We start from the raw sequence: 16,047 nt of genomic DNA, 5'->3' as shown, positions 1-16,047 counted from the left end.
ATGCATTTAACGTGCATGCCATGTGCTCAGCATCTCAAGCGCTCCTTTTTCCCCACCCATCCTACATTCTAGAAGACCATTTAAGAACGAGTCGGATTGCTGATGGCTATTTCTGCGTGCCCAAGGGAGAAGGCCAAGGAGCTTCTGTCACGAATAGGAGTTCCTCTTCGCACTTGAGTTCGTACACGAGACTTTTCAAGCTGTCATGGCTGAGAAAGTTATTAAAGGGGTGTTGGACCTTCTCCAGAGCGATGTAGTCATCAGCAAGGGGCCAACCCTTAGCCCTCCTCTTAGGTCTGGCGGCAGGTCCTGCACATGTGGAAATCACCCAGCATGTAAATCCATCATGGCAGGTGACTCAGGGCCGAGAAGAGTTCGTAGGTGGTGGTTGGCATTCCCAAGGCATGAGTCAAACCGCTCTGCCGATCTGCTTTCTTCATGTTTCTGCTCCTCCTTCAGGTATTCAAGGCAGTGCATAGGTGGCAAAGCAAGAAGATGCCTGATGGGAGTCAGGCTTTCGGGCCACTCTTCTAACCAGCTCAAGATTTACAGAGTCTGGAGGACCTCTCTAAGGTGGGCGTTCCATCATTGCAACACCACCCGAAGGATGCCGTTCCCTGTAGAGCAGGGGTAGTCAACCTGTGGTCCTCCAGATGTCCATGGGCTACAATTCCCATGAGCCCCTGCCAGCAAACATACTTCCCCATAGGAAGCCTCTGTTTTCTCCTGACCAGGAGAAAGGCTAGTCAAACCAGCTGCTTGATGTAGCAGGGCTGTCACACAGGAGAGAAGCACATCCCTTTCCTTCCTGCTTCTACTGTGAACCAGCTAAGGTTACTGCGGCTAAAATCCAAGGGGGAAGCCCGAGCGGGATGGGTCAGAGTTCGTTTCAGCACAGGACCGTGCTCACACACAGGAACAGTCACTGGGGAAGGAACCACTGCACAAACGAGAAAAATGGGTTCTGCCACTGACGGCTTTGCTTGTAGCATGACAATTTCAGACAGCAGTTAGCCTGGGGCCAGGCTAATGGGACAGGCAACCCAGAGAGCCCTTTGCAGCGCAATCCAGGCAAGGGCACTCTGAAGGGCATCTCACTTCCGCCACCAGGACTTACTCCCAGGTTAGCGTTCTTAGGATTTCCACCTTGGAACAGCGGTGCATTCAGGGGTGCCAATAGGGAAGGAACACGTGTCTCACCAGCCTCAGCCAGCCACCTTCAATGACCACAGGATTCCTTTTGCAGTCAGCAAACTCTGATATGAACCTTGGACCGCTTCAATAAATGCAAAGACCCCTCTTCCCAAATAACAACAACAACAACAAAGCCCTCCTAAGACAAACCTAACAGACTTTTCTGTGGTACACCTGCTATGACAGGGGTCCCCAATGGGGTGTCCGTGAACACGGTGGAATCCACTTTTTCTCATGTCCTCCAAGGGGGTTTGGCCAGGTAGAATTTTTGACACATAACATTGCAAAACACACACACACAGAGTCCACATGCAACAGGGAACTGATTGTTCCTCAACATTAAGAGAGAGCCAGCTTGCTGTAGAGGTTAGGAGTGCGGAATTGAACCTGGTGAGCCGGGTTCGGTTCTGCACTCCCCCACATGCAGCCAGCTGGATAACCTTGGGCTCGTCAGGGTGCTGATAAAGCTGTTCTGACCTAGCAGTGATATCAGGGCTCTCTCAGCCTCACCCACCTCACAGGATGCCTGTTGTGGGGAAGGGAAAGGGAAGTAAACCGCTTTGAGCTTCTTTCGGGTAGAGAAAAGCAGCATATAAGCACCAACACTTCTTCAGTAATATCTGGGCCCTCTCATCCTCACCTCCATCACAGGGTGTCTGTAGTGGGGAGAGGAAAGGGAAGGGGATTGTAAGCCGCTTTGAGACTCCTTCGGGTAGAGAAAAGTGGCATAAAAGAAACAGCTCAGCTGAACTCCACTCCAGGCCCAGGTTTTCTAGAGACACCATGGGAAGAGAAGCAGTGCATCCTCAGAAGACAAGTCCTTTGTCCAGAAGAGGATGGTTACCGTTTTCTGGTGAAATTTATTGTGGCTCGTGAAAGCTCACGTTGGAAGAAATCTTTTTAGTCTTTAAGATGCCCCTCGACTGGGATTTCAAAAAGAAACATTTGCTTCCCACTTTGGACTGGTGGTAGCCCACAACTCCTTTTGTCAAAATGGCCACAATCTGGAAGCTGCAGGAAAACCGTTGAGGAAGACGGATTCCACTTGCAAGATTTCAACAGAACCGAGAGCTTACGGAAAGGAAGAAGAAACCGTGGAAGGTAGTCCCCTGAGTCATAGCTTATCTGTTCAGGGCATCATTGTGTAACCTCAACTGTCAACTCAAGAGGAGAGGAACTGTCTCTTAGAATCACACATATTTCCTGACCTCGAATATTAACCAAGTTCTAGCAGATGGTCGGATGGCTGGAACTGCATCTCAACATATCTGTGTTTAGGCCTTAGTGTGGGATCCCTGATAGGTTAGCAGACTTTTGTTCTGCGGTTGAGATTGCATATCTCAGTATGATAGTCTTCCTGGTAGTGAGGGGAGTACAAGTATGCCTTTTCATTTTTTGTATGCTATTGTCACGAAACTTTCCATTTTGCCCATTTTCATTGCCAATGTCCCCGATTTATTTGCAACCGACACCAACATAACATCTGAAGTTGTATTAGTTGAGTAGGTTCGTTCAACCTATCACTATTTCCGATAGGCACTTATGACTGTGAAAGTTGGACGATAAAGAACTTGGACATGGGGAGAGTTGATTTGTTTCAACTCTGGTGCTGGAGAAGACTTCTGTGGATTCCACAGACAGCAAAAGTAACAAGCAAGGAAATATTAGAATGCATAAAGCCTGATCTGTCTCTGGAAGGCAAAATCACAAAACTCCGGCTCGCTTACTTATTGGCCATATCCTGCAATCCAACCCAATGGAGAGAGCAATTATGCTAGGACTGGTCAGAGATAAAAGGAAACCAGGCCAACAAAGAGCATGGTGGTTAGATAGGATCAAAAGAGACACCGGCCAGAGCATTACACAACTAAAAGCGGTGCAAGATCGGAACACATGAAGATAACTGAGCCATAGGATCACCAAGGGTCAGGCATGGCAGAATGGCTAACATCACAACATTGAACAGAAGAAAGATAGCATTAGCCAACAGGTTTGTTTTCTACTGGGGGAAATCAACACACTGGAATGGGGTTTCCTGGTCAAAAACGAGGTGCTGTGAAGCATGAGTGCATTCCTACCAGTAGCCTCCATCCAGAGCCACTGCTGAGTGTGTTTCCTGTCATTCCAAACATTCCAAAGAATTGGTTGGCACACATACTTGGGCCACCTATCTGGGGGAAAAGACACACCACTCCCAGGTCTTTCCACACATTGTGGAGCTGGTGGAAAAATCTCACAGGCCTCAGATAAAAACCACAACCATTCCACTGGACTGGACTATCATCTTTCTGCTTCAGCAGAAGGGTGGTGAAAAACATTTAGGTTTTCCTAAGTTCAAAGGGTTCTTTGTGTGATCCCAAACCATCCCTGAGCCACAAGGAATGCAAAGGTTGCCTACGCCACACAGCAGAGTAATCCTGCAGGTGGCTTTATCCATTTTCAGCTACTAACAAAAGGACAAAAAAGAACCCTGGCCACAGATGAAGCTGCCCCATACCACAGCCCAGGGCTGTCTGCTCCAAATTTATTCATTGACCTATTTATTTGTTTACTAGCAAGAAAGCCTATTGCTACTAGGAATCCAATGGGCGCTAGGACCCAGGGGACACTGGCAGGCACAGTTCTCTCTTGCAGCAGGAGCCATAGGAGATAGTTCATAGCAGGGCAGGGAAGCAAGGGTCGTTTGCAGTTTGGGGCTCATTTGCAGTTTGTCCCTATATATATCTCTCTCTCCCTCGCAGCGGGAGCCATAGCAGGTAATTAGGGGTTGTTTGCAGTTTGGCAAGACTCTCTGTGTCTCTGTGTGTGTCTCTCAGGCGTCTGACAGCAAAGTGGCTAGCCTCCAGGGAAGGAGGGCAGGAGCTGGAGAGGGAGGGCCCTATTCCATCTCGAACAGCCAGGACACTCTCCACCCCCAGGGCTGTTTCACAAATATTAAAAGGAACAATGGATAAGGATAAGGCTGCCCCTCCTGGCCCAGTTGTCTCAGGGCGGTGTGCATTATTTGAAATAGCATGGATTACAATCTATTACACTCTAAAACAACAGTGGCTTCTTTATTTCCAGGCCTCTCCCACATCAGCCTCCCATGTTGAGAGTCAGAGCCAGATGCTACAGCGGTTGCTTTCCACAGACTCCCATCAAGGTCTGCCACCAGCCTGCTCTTGGAAATGTTTTCATGGAGATGCCTTGGCCCCTTGGCCCCAACTACTGGGCGAGATCCCTTGCTTACAAATGGGGAGCTGCAAACAGATCTGAACAACGAATGGGGCAGCCCATGACTAGGGTCACTGGCCATTGGCAGAAGCCACTGGGCCTGGATTTCCTTGGCTGCGGTCCAGGTGGAATAAGTCCTTTTGGGGCAGCCAGCAGATTGTGGTGGGGAGGGCAGCCCCACTTGCCACCCACATGGTGGGTTGAGTGAAATGTCTTGGGTGACCCACAGAGAATTCTATATTGTCCCATATTAACACCTTGAGCAAGGGTTGCTTGGTGCTTTGCTAGCTGCATCAAAGGGGAAAGGAAAGGATCCCACAGGCAGCACTTTTTCTGTACCTTATTAGCAAATGGGTTTTTCCAGAAACAGAAGGCGAAAGTACTATGACCCCTTTGTAGGCTTCACCCATGAGATGAGTTTTGGATTCCATCCAGCTGGCCCCTTTCTAGAAGAAGCATGGGCTTAGTGGACTCGCTGTCGGAACTATTCCATGTGTTATATATACCCAACCATGTCACCTAAGTAGTCACTCCCCATGGCAAGTGGCAGACTGGAATCTTGGGGAACCGGGTTCAAATCTCCACTCTGATGTGGAAATGTCCTGGGTCATCCTGGGCCAGTCACTCTTCCTCCGTTTAACCGGCCTCACAGGGCTCTGGTGTGGAGGCTGAGAGGACACTCTGTCCTGTCCTGAGATCCTTGGTGGAAAGTACTGAATCAAATAATAATTAAAATGTGATAAATAAAATATGAGCTCCCAGTAGGCTGTCTGCTGATCATTTCAACCGGGAGGGCCCTGGCTGGGAAAGCAAAAGGAGAGGCTGGGGAACCAAAAGAAGAAGAGTGACCAGGAAAAAAAATTGGGAATTGACGGTCTGAAAGTATTTCAAGGGATTCTTCTCAAGAGTAATCATGACCTCCCCCCCCCCCAGTCAAAGATTCCCACTTTCTTTTTCTATGCTACAATGGCAGCAAGGTTAACATTGGCCAAGAGATGGAAATCCATGGAGACACCTCCTATTCCATATTGGTTGGATAAAGTGGTTGAATTATCAAAAGTGGCAAAACTCACCTCAATAGTCAATAGAAAACTGCCTGAAGAACTCCAAGAACAATGGCATTTCTACATGGATTACCTTTACAAGTGATCTTCTAAGAAGTTTCTCAGACTCCAAGAGGGGAGGGATGGGGGATGTGTTACTATCTGAAATTGCTTATTATTCTTTTTTAATTTTTAAAATTAAAAAAGTATATAAAAAAAGATTGCTGGACTTCCGCTCACAACATCCAGACCTAAGCCACTTCAAAACAAGCCACAGGGTTTACCTGGTTCCCAAGGGAAGTGGGGCATGGAAGGTTTTGCCCCTCATCTCCCAGTTGGCCCCCTTCCTGCACTGCTGGAAGTAGGGTTGCCAACTTCAGGCTCAGAAATACCTGGGAATTTGAGGGTGGAGTCTGGATGACTGGGGCTTAGCGAGGAGAAGGGCCTCAGTAGGGTAGGACTCTGTACCATCCACCATCTGATGCAGCCATTTCCCCCATGAGAATGTTTCAAACAAACAAAGAAATAAGCAGTTTATGCAATCTGGAGATCAGCTGTAATTCCAGGAGATCTCCAGTCCTCGCCAGGAGGTTGGCAACCCTATCCCCAAGGGTTTTGCCAGACCTGTGTTTTTTGCTTCCTCCGCAGCACAGCTCAACAGACCTCCATTCGACACATTGTGATAAAGAATATACACAAAGATTGGGCAGCTAATAAATAGTTAACGTTCTAAAGAAGGCCCGTCTGTCTCCTGGTGCAGGTAGGGACAGGAGCCAGCAGGAGCTTGAGATGAGAGTTGTTGTTGTTTTCCAAATCCAGACTTGCAGCATTTTTGCTTTCAAGCACTTTGGAAGCACCACCAGTTGGCAATTGTTGTCAACACGAAGCTGAAAGCTCCTTGGACTGGTCCTAATGCCGAGATCTGCTGGTTGCCTCCTGCCCTTAAACGCATTTGAGGGACCCCTACGTCTCTTCCTGACGTCAACTGGCTCTTTTCCGAAGCAAGGAGTGAGTCAGCGCAGGTGAGCTTGCAAGGCAGGTATTTCATGGGGCTTTTCCTTTTCCTCCAACCACTGTGGCCCGTGCAGCCCTTTTGAACAGACCTGTCTGCAATGCGTCACAGCGGGCCCAGTGACTGTTCACAGATTTCTGCAACAGAAACGCCTTTTCGAACCATCCGACGTTTTCAACGCAGGACATGGACATGGAGGAGGACATGGAAAAGATAAACAAGACTCCTTGGTAATTTCCCATGTGAGAAATTGATTAGGCCAGTGTTTCCCAAACACGGTACGGTGATACTGTATGGCAGGGATAGTCAACCTGTGGTCCTCCAGATGTCCATGGACTACAATTCCCATGAGCCCCTGCCAGCAAACGCTGGCAGGGGCTCATGGGAATTGTAGTCGATGAACATCTGGAGGACCACAGGTTGACTACCCCTGCTGTATGGCACTGTGAAGGCCCCTCAATGGTGGCACAGCGTGGGGGTTTTCAAAAGGGTGGTGGGGAAGAGCCCTCCCACCCTGTACCTGCCATTTCGAGCTCCCAAGTGAAGGGTGTGTGTGTGTGTGTGTGTGTATGAGGATTTTTTTTTTTTAATGTACCCTTATTTGGGTAGGTTGACCCACCCCCTCTCAAAGTGGCCAATGATAGGCCTGGAAGGGATGGGAAGGGGAGGAGCCCCAGCCATTTAAACTTTTGCCAGCAGAAGCTGCTTCTCTCACTTTCAGTGTGTGTGTGTGTGTGTGTGTGGTGGCAGGGAGGCGTGGCGGCGTGGCTGGCTGGCATCACTTCCTGGTAGACCATTGGTCTATCAACGTCCCGATTGTCTACTCTGACCAAGAGTGGCTCTCCAGGCTCTTAGAGATCTTAGAGCTCACTCATATCACCTGCCACCTGGCCTTCTTAAAAGCCAGGAACAGAGCTCAACTGTGCATGTGCCATAGCAAATGTGCAGACTGCAGTCCTATGGGTAGAACGGTACCAGCTAGGAATCAGGGGGGAAAATTTCACAGAGTAGTTCAAAAGTAGAATGAGCTGTCTTAGGAGGCGGTGAGCTCCCTCTCACTGGCAGTCTTCAGGCAGGGGCTGGACAGACACCTATCCTGGATGGTTTAGGCTGATCCTGCATTGAGCAGGGGGTTGGACTAGATGGCCTGTAAGACCCTTTCCAACTCTAGGATTCTATTATGCAGAGAATTGCATCTGTCTGAGCCCTTGGACTTTGGAAGGTAAGGCCTGGACAGCCCAGGCTAGCCTGATCTCATGTGATCTCAGAAGCTAATCAGGGTCAGTCCTTGTCAGTCTTTGGAAGGAAGACTGCCAAAGCATACCAGCACCAGACAGGGAGTCAATCCCATGGGGTTGCCATTAATCAGCTGTGAATTGACAGCAAAAGCAATGTTCAGGATTGCCTTGTGAAGTCATCAGAAGCGTTCCGGGTGTGGTTCCTCTTGCACTGCAATAGTTTAATGATATAGGATAAAGCGCACCTGGGAGAAAATTCCAATTGATTTTCAAATATAGGAACCTTCTCAAGGTCTGACTCACAACTGCTTTTTTTCTCATATGTGTCTCTACAGCAACCACCTCGGCCCTGCCTCAAAAAGGGTCATATCAGATGAGCTGGCTGGCGATTGCAGAAAATTGCTTGGGGCTGCAGGTGTCCTATAGGTGTGCCCCTGAACACATGAAGGCACCTCTCTGTGTAATCAGGGACCCAGAAACTGTGATCAGGGCCCCAAACACATAGAAGTGTATGAACATGCATTGCACCATTATAGACTTTCCAGAGAATGAAGAAGGGTTGGTTTCCTTACCTCACTTTTCTTCACTGGAAGGAGTCTCAAGATGGCTTACAATCTCTTTCCCTTCCTTTTCCCACAACAGACATCCTGTGAGGTCGTTGAGGCTGAGAGAGCTCTGAGAGAACTATCACTGGCCCAAGGTCACCCAGCTGGCTGCACATGGAGGAGGAGTGGGATAGAAAGCCTGGTTTTCCAGATTAGAGTCCACCCCTCTTAACCACCACGCCACACGGGGTCTCGATGTAAATGCAGCTATGTAAATATGCTGTGTGAGGAGGGGTCTTGTTTGCCATTACATGCAAAAAGGCCCTCTCAGAGATCCAAAGACACCTGGCCCACTTCCAGCTTTTGGAGCCTTGGCCATAATAGAAACAACACAAAAGTGCTGACACATGGAAGCAAAAGAAGCCATTTTAAAAAGAATGAGACATATAATTTAAGAGTTTTTAAAAAATTAACAAATGCTTTTCCAGCTCTTTCGTGTGTAAAAGTATTTCTTGTTTTTTGCTGTTTGATTTTTTTTATTTAGAGGGATACACTAATAGGAGAGGACACGTAGTAATGGGTTTAAACTACAAGTACAACGACATAGGCTAGATATCAGGAAAAAAATTTCACAGTCAGAGTAGTTCAGCAGTGGAATAGGCTGCCTAAGGAGGTGGTGAGCTCCCCTTCACTGGCAGCCTTCAAGCAAAAGTTGGATAGACACTTTTCTTGGATGCTTTAGGATGCTTAGGGCTGATCCTGCAATGAGCAGGGGGTTGGACTAGATGGCCTGTATGGCCCCTTCCAACTCTATGATTCTATGACATATTATTTAGTACAAAACTGCTATTTAGAAAAAGGATATACATAGAGTTTGCATTTAAAAATACATATTTTGTTATTTTACATCACCTCAGTATTACAGATCACAAAGTGTATTTTCCCCATGGTTTGCATATACAGACCAGAGATCATCTCAGTTTCTGCTGTTTAATATAGTCTAATATTGGACCCCATTTTCTTCTGAATTCCGATGTTAATTTGTTTTATATTAAACATATCTGTTTTGCCATTGGCCCGTATTCTATCCATTTAATTAACCTGTCCATAATATTTGGTAATGATTCTTTGTCTGTCTGGATGCACAGAGAATCCTAGCTGCTGTTACCATATATTTAACAAGTTCACTATACATTTTAATATTATTTGGTACCGTATTTAATAGCATACATTATGGATCCAGCACAAATTTATCTTTCATTATCTATTGCATCTCATCATTAATCATAATCCAATATTTCTTGACTTTCTGACAAGTCCACCACATATGCTAGCGAATACTTAAGACAAGCTGACATGCTAATTTAAAAAGTGACATCTCTAAATTGGAGGCCTTCTTTTAGTTGAAGTCTCAGGCCGAATAATCTGCCCCCCCCCCTCCATTAGCCTTACGTACAATGAGGATACCTGCTGAGACCAGCTCCCTAACTTGCTTGCCCCTGGAAGAGTAGGTGGGAAAGGAAATCAGAGAATCTCCTTCATGGAGCAACCTCACAGCAGCAAACCAATGTTTGCCATTACATATTGACCCAGATTCCCCTGAGAAGCTTGGAAGCAGGGGATGATGGAGAAACCAGTCAGCAGTCTTTTTGGAACATGCACACACATTTTTATCCGTTGTCGCCGTGCAACTCCTTATTTCATAATTCTCTTACTGTGTCCCCTTCATTTAAATACACATGCCAATGAGCATTATGGGCATTGCAGTTGAAACCAATGTGACTCCCCGTGTGAATCCTGACTCACCCAGGTGCTTGCAAGACTGGGGCCAAGCCCTCTGGAATGGAGCACTGATGCGGCCCCTCTGTAGCATGTGCTTTGCTCAATGAAAATGTGCAAACACAATGAGCACCTGATGGCTAAATGGCAAATGCTCCATGAGTCATCTGTACGGAGGTTCTCTTGCCAGCTCAGGTACTTTTCCATAGTAAGGATTTTTTTTTATTATTACGTTTCAATTCTACTCTGCCTGTGTCCGAAAGTGTAACAAGACATTACTTCTTAATAGTAGTGCAGGGAGGGAATCTGGACAGGGAAAACTGAACTTCATGCCTGCATGGATCTCAGAAAGATAGTTGGTCCCATTTGCTGGCAATGGGCGAATGTCCCCATTTCAGCAACAGATGGGGATGGGCGGGCGGGAAGGCCGTCGGTGAGAGGCAGTGGAGCCTAATGGTTAGGGGAAAGATACAGCTCCCATCCTCTGCTAAACTTTAAAGATCACTGGATGATCTCTGCACTATGGCATCACAAAGTTACCAGGACAGCCTTTTTCAACTTTTTAACCCTTGGAACATTCTTCAGGCTTTGAGGAACCCCAGAGGTGGTGCAATCATGCAGAATATGGCTGGGAAGCAGAGCTGTGGACACGCCCACCCAGGGGCCCTCCCCTTCCCACCCTCTCCAGGCCCATCATTGGCCATTTTGGGAGGGGGGTCAACATGACCATATATGGTAACATCCCCTGATAAATGTTCAATAAATTTAAAAAATAGATGAAACATAGATGAACTCCCACCCATTTGGAAAACCCTTCCAGGGCCATCAAGAAACCCCAAGGTTCACAAAACCCTGGTTGAGAAACTTGGCCTAGGACAATAAAATACACTTCCATATTTCTACACTACTTTTCTTTGCATGGGGCCTGGTACAGCTTATAGTGTTGTTATCCCTCTTATCCTCACAACAACAACAACCCTGTGGAGTAGGCCAGATGGAGACAGTGACTGGCCAAAGATCACCCAGCAAGCTTCCCTGGTTGATTTGAAGCCAACACTCCCAGGTCCCTCGAACCCCCCAGACGCCCCGTGGAACCCTGGCCCATTCATGGTAGGGGAAAGAAATTCTTTGAGAAAGGATGTGGTTAAATAATTTTTAAAAAATCAGTAAGATAAACTGTATGTAAACCAAAAATAAGTAAAATGTTTGATCGTTCTGACAAGTGTTTGATATGCATAGATAGCGTGGTCCTCGGTACAGTCATCCGTCTCCTCGTTATTTTGAAGATAAGTGTCCCAGTTCTTCTTTCTGTCTATTAACCACGCAGAAGCTTAATTTGTAGATAAAACAAAGGCTCTCTGGGCCTCTGCAGCAGGGCATTGGGGAGAAAGGTGGGGTGCAAATGGAGTAAATCAATGATAAATTAAGCTGAAGCGAGGAGGGAGATAAACAAAAGGCTAAATGGGAGAAGCTGTTTTTTTTTTTTGTACCTCGGTTTTTGCTAACCAAAGGAGCCTCAAAGCGCCTTCCCTTCCTCACCCAACAACAGACGCCTTGTGAGGGAGGTGGAGCTGAGAGAGCTCTTGGAGAACTGTGGATGGCCCAAAGTCACGTAGCAGGCTACTTGTGATGGACTGAGGAAATCAAACCCAGTTCTCCAGATTTGAGTCCGCTACTCTTCTGACCACTACACCGAGGTGACACATGGGAAGGCGAGAAGGAAGCAGGGAAAGGAGTGGGGCTATGGAAGCTGAGTAAGAAGAAATTGTGTGGGGAAGGGGGAAGAGAGGTGGGTCCCTGCGAGTCCTCGAGGGTTTCCTGCTTGTAGTGCTGTATGACTTCAACTGTACGCCTCCTTAGTCAGAACTCGAAGAAATGACACAGGAATATGCCAAGTAAATCAATCAATGTGTCCCTCCAAGTGTTCTGACAAGATCAGGAAAGCCTGGGTCACACAGGTCAGGGCTTCTGCCAAAACAAGCTGCCTATAAAGACCAAAACAAGTCCCAGAAGCAGCGTGTGGAGTGCAGTGACGCTATTCACCCTGTTCCGTACCTACACGCCCCATGAGCCATCCTGGGGGAGAAATGAACTGCTTAGTGAGGCCTGAGCTTTTCCATCAGAAAAATCTGAGGCCAAGCGCTTCTCGGGAACACAGAGAAACTGGTCATAAAGTTCAGTGTCGACTCGGCCACCCCGGAGTGACAGCAAGTAGCCCGTTGCCGGAAAAGAGGAAGGGCCTGGCTGCCCCTTTAATGGGTAGGTCACCGAGGGCTCACTCACTTGCCAGCTCGGGTCAGATGGGAGGAAAATTCCTGCAACTTTCCAACCCAGAGCAACTCCCCGCCCCCACAAAAAAACCCTGTTGCTAAGCTCTCTTTTTATCTTGATAAAAATTTCCCTGTGAAATGAGTTGTCTTCTGTATGGAAACCATTCTCTCCTGCACGGTGTAGCGGTTAAGACGGGTGCTTCTAATCTGGAGAGCTAGATTTGATTTCCCGCTCCTCCACCTGCAGCCATCTGGGTGACCTTGGGCTCATCACAGTCCTGTCAGAGCTGTTCTCCCAGAGCCGTTCTGTCAAAGTTCTCTCATGCCCACCTCTCTAGTAGGGTGTCACCTGGAGATCAGTTGTAATAGTGGGAGAAGTGAAGGCTGGCAAAACTAAGGGTCAGCCAAATTGATCCAGGTTGTTCCGGCTGTGAAGGGAACAAGCGGAGATGATGGGTAGGATTGACAAAGCCACTGCTGCACTTAGCTTGGCCTGGCTTGCTTCCTTCCCTTTTGCACGGGGCCTGAGGGAGAAGAGGAAGGAAGCACGGCCCAGTCAGCAGCTGCAAAAGCTCGGTCAGTTCTGCCCACCGTCCCCACTCATGTTCCTCATGATCACAGTGACTTGGATGACTGCCGGTGAGGCGGGAAGGGAGTTTCTCTCAGAGTCGCTCCAGTCATGCAGGGAACAATAAACACATAAATAGCACGGCCCTGGTTCTTCTTTCCTCTGTTATAAGAGAAAAACCATCATTGGGAAACCAGCAAAGAAGGGGGGAATCCTGTCATGCCAATGGAAAACTGGCCAACTGGTAAATGTATCGCAAAGATCATTCCTCAGTCCACACATATATATGTTCCTCAGACACTTTCACTCCTAGAAGGCCTGTAGGCCTGGGAGATTTTGGGCAAGGAGGCAGGATAGCGGGTCCAAGCCACTCCAGGCCCTGCACTTTGGTCCTGTTCCAAGTGACCCCCCCCCCCCACGGACACATAGAATTGAAGTCATCTGAAGATTCAGTCAGAATTATGCAGTATTTCACCCAGCGGCACTCTACAAAGGTTTTAAAGCTTCTCTCGTCTGCAGCCGGAAAAGGCAAGAGAGATCTGCCCCTTATTACGCTCTTCAGCTTTTTATTCCTAGTGCATAAATCTAGATATAGGGACATGGGAGCTAGGAAGGAAACGGGTAAAAACTCCTTTTGCTTGTCTCCAGGCCTGTTTGTCAGTGGGCAAACCCAGCTTGGCCCTTTTTGTTTCACTTGAATGGAATGGACCACAAGGCACAGAAGGGAATCCTGAAGCCCTTGCTTGGCCATAACATCACTTGGAGTCCTCCTGGGTCTGTGTAGTAGTGCCAAGGCAACTCATGGCAAATGCAAATCCTGGATAAACCCTAGAGATCTGGCCAGTTGCTAATTTGAGTGGTTTTTGTTTGTAATGGGGCATCAGAGTAAAACAAAACAACTGGGCAACCACAGCTGCACCCTCATTTGCAACACGGTTATATGTTGCTACCTTTCAGCTGGGCCAGGCCGAATAAACTTCTGGAGATCTTTAAATGTTCCCTATGAAAAGCCATAGGTAAAAGCTTTTACCTGTGCAAGCACCGGGTCATGCCTGACCCTTGGGGTGACGCCCTCCAGCGTTTTCATGGCAGACTCAATACGGGGTGGTTTGCCAGTGCCTTCCCCAGTCATTACCATTTACCCCCAGCAAGCTGGGTCCTCATTTTACCAACCTCGGAAGGATGGAAGGCTGAGTCAACCTTGAGCCGGCTGCTGGGATTGAACTCCCAGCCTCACGGACAGAGTTTTCAGACTGCATGTCTGCTGCCTTACCACTCTGTGCCACAAGAGGCTTATATAAAAAGCCATAAGGGGAATATAATACCTGCCACCATTAACAGCATAGACACTGGGCTCAGCAAACGAGCAAAAGAAGATCCTGGAAACTCTCACTGTTCATCATTTGGTGACATGCGCATGATCCGAGGACCAAATTTTGGTTCTACTCTACGATGCCCTTCCTTGAAGGCAGTTCACGAATTCAGCAATGAGTCACCGAAAGTCAAGACATCGATGATGCAGTCATAAAGAAAGTTACACTTCATGTAGTGGTTAAGTGTCGGTTTAGGGTCTTGGAGTCCCTGGTTCAAATCCTCACTCTTCTGTGAAATTGGATAGGTGACCTCGGACCAGTCTTACTTTCTCAACCTAACTTACCCTACAGGGCTGTTTTTGAGGGTAAAATCAGAGGAAGGGGAGGCTGATGCCTGCTTCCCTGGGACAGAATTTTTTTTTAAAGTAAACAAATCCATACATTCTTAAAAGGCTTAGAAAGGTATAACCCTCAGGGTGACAATGCAAGCGATGCGTATACATGTGGATCTCAGCCTTCGAGTCACCAGATGCCATGTTCAGGTCATTATTTCTGAAACATTTAAAATGTGACTTGGCTGACTATCACGTATCTTCCAAGCAGATCTCCAGTATCTCCTTCAGGGACCTCTGTTTGAAGACTGCTGTGGATCTCCATTGACACTTCTTCTGGCGCATGTGCAGTTAGGGCCAGCATGGCATAGCAGTTAAGGGTGGGGTATTCTAATCTGGAGAACTGGGTTTGATTCCCCACTCCTCCACATGCAGCCGGCAGGGCGACTTTGGGCTAGTCACAGTCCTCTTTGAGCTGTTCTCATAGAGCAGTTCTCTTAGAGCTCTCTTGGCCCCACCTACCTCTCTGGTTGTCTGTTGTGGGGAGAGGAAAGGAAACGTGTTTGTAAGCTGCTCCTTTGGGTAGTGAAAAACAGGATATAAAAAACAGCTTCTGTAGCCACCTCCCACTCTCCTCACTGCTGCCCACCAGCCCATGTGCCTATTAATCCGCGTGAGTTTTGGGGCCTTGGGAATAAACTTCCTCGGATTGCGCATGGAAAAACCTCGGCAGCCCTCAGGGCTGATGCATCGTTGGATCTAACTCCGTGTCTTATTCTTGACCTGACGCACTGTATTGCCCACAGGGTGTGAGAGAAGGTATCTCCTCCCTTACAAGAAGCCCTTAATGGTTGCTCTTATTCTATGAGAGACTGGGCTTCCCCAAAGAGATGTTCGCAAGGATGATCATAGAATCATATAGTTGGAAGGGGCCATACATGCCATCTAGTCCAACCCCCTGCTCTACGCAGGATCAGCCCAAAGCATCCTAAAGCATCCGAGAAAAGTGTGTATCCAACCTTTGCTTGAAGACTGCCAGTGAGGGGGAGCTCACCACCTCCTTAGGCAGCCCATTCCACTGCTGATGATCTTGAGCCAGAGGGCTCATCACTGTTCCTTGGAGGCTGTATGTTGCTTTGAACTCATATGCTGAACTGATTGGAAGTTGAGAACAGACTGAGGCCTAAAGCATCCAGGCTTTTGTGTTCTCTGTAGCAGCCTGGATAAGGTAAAGGTATCCCCTGTGCAAGCACCGAGTCATGTCTGACCCTTGGGGTGACGCCCTCCAGCGTTTTCATGGCAGACTCAATACGGGGTGGTTTGCCAGTGCCTTCCCCAGTCATGACCGTTTACCCCCCCAGCAAGCTGGGTACTCATTTTACCGACCTCGGAAGGATGGAAGGCTGAGTCAACCTTGAGCCGGCTGCTGGGATCGAACTCCCAGCCTTATGGGCAAAGCTTTCAGACGGCTGCCTTACCACTCTGCGCCACAAGAGGCTCTAGCAGCCTGGATACCCTGGACTTATTCGTGCTCTGA

This window comes from Paroedura picta, chromosome 11, assembly GCF_049243985.1.
Source record: "Paroedura picta isolate Pp20150507F chromosome 11, Ppicta_v3.0, whole genome shotgun sequence".
NCBI lineage: Eukaryota > Metazoa > Chordata > Lepidosauria > Squamata > Gekkonidae > Paroedura > Paroedura picta.
This window is presented reverse-complemented; position numbering follows the sequence as displayed.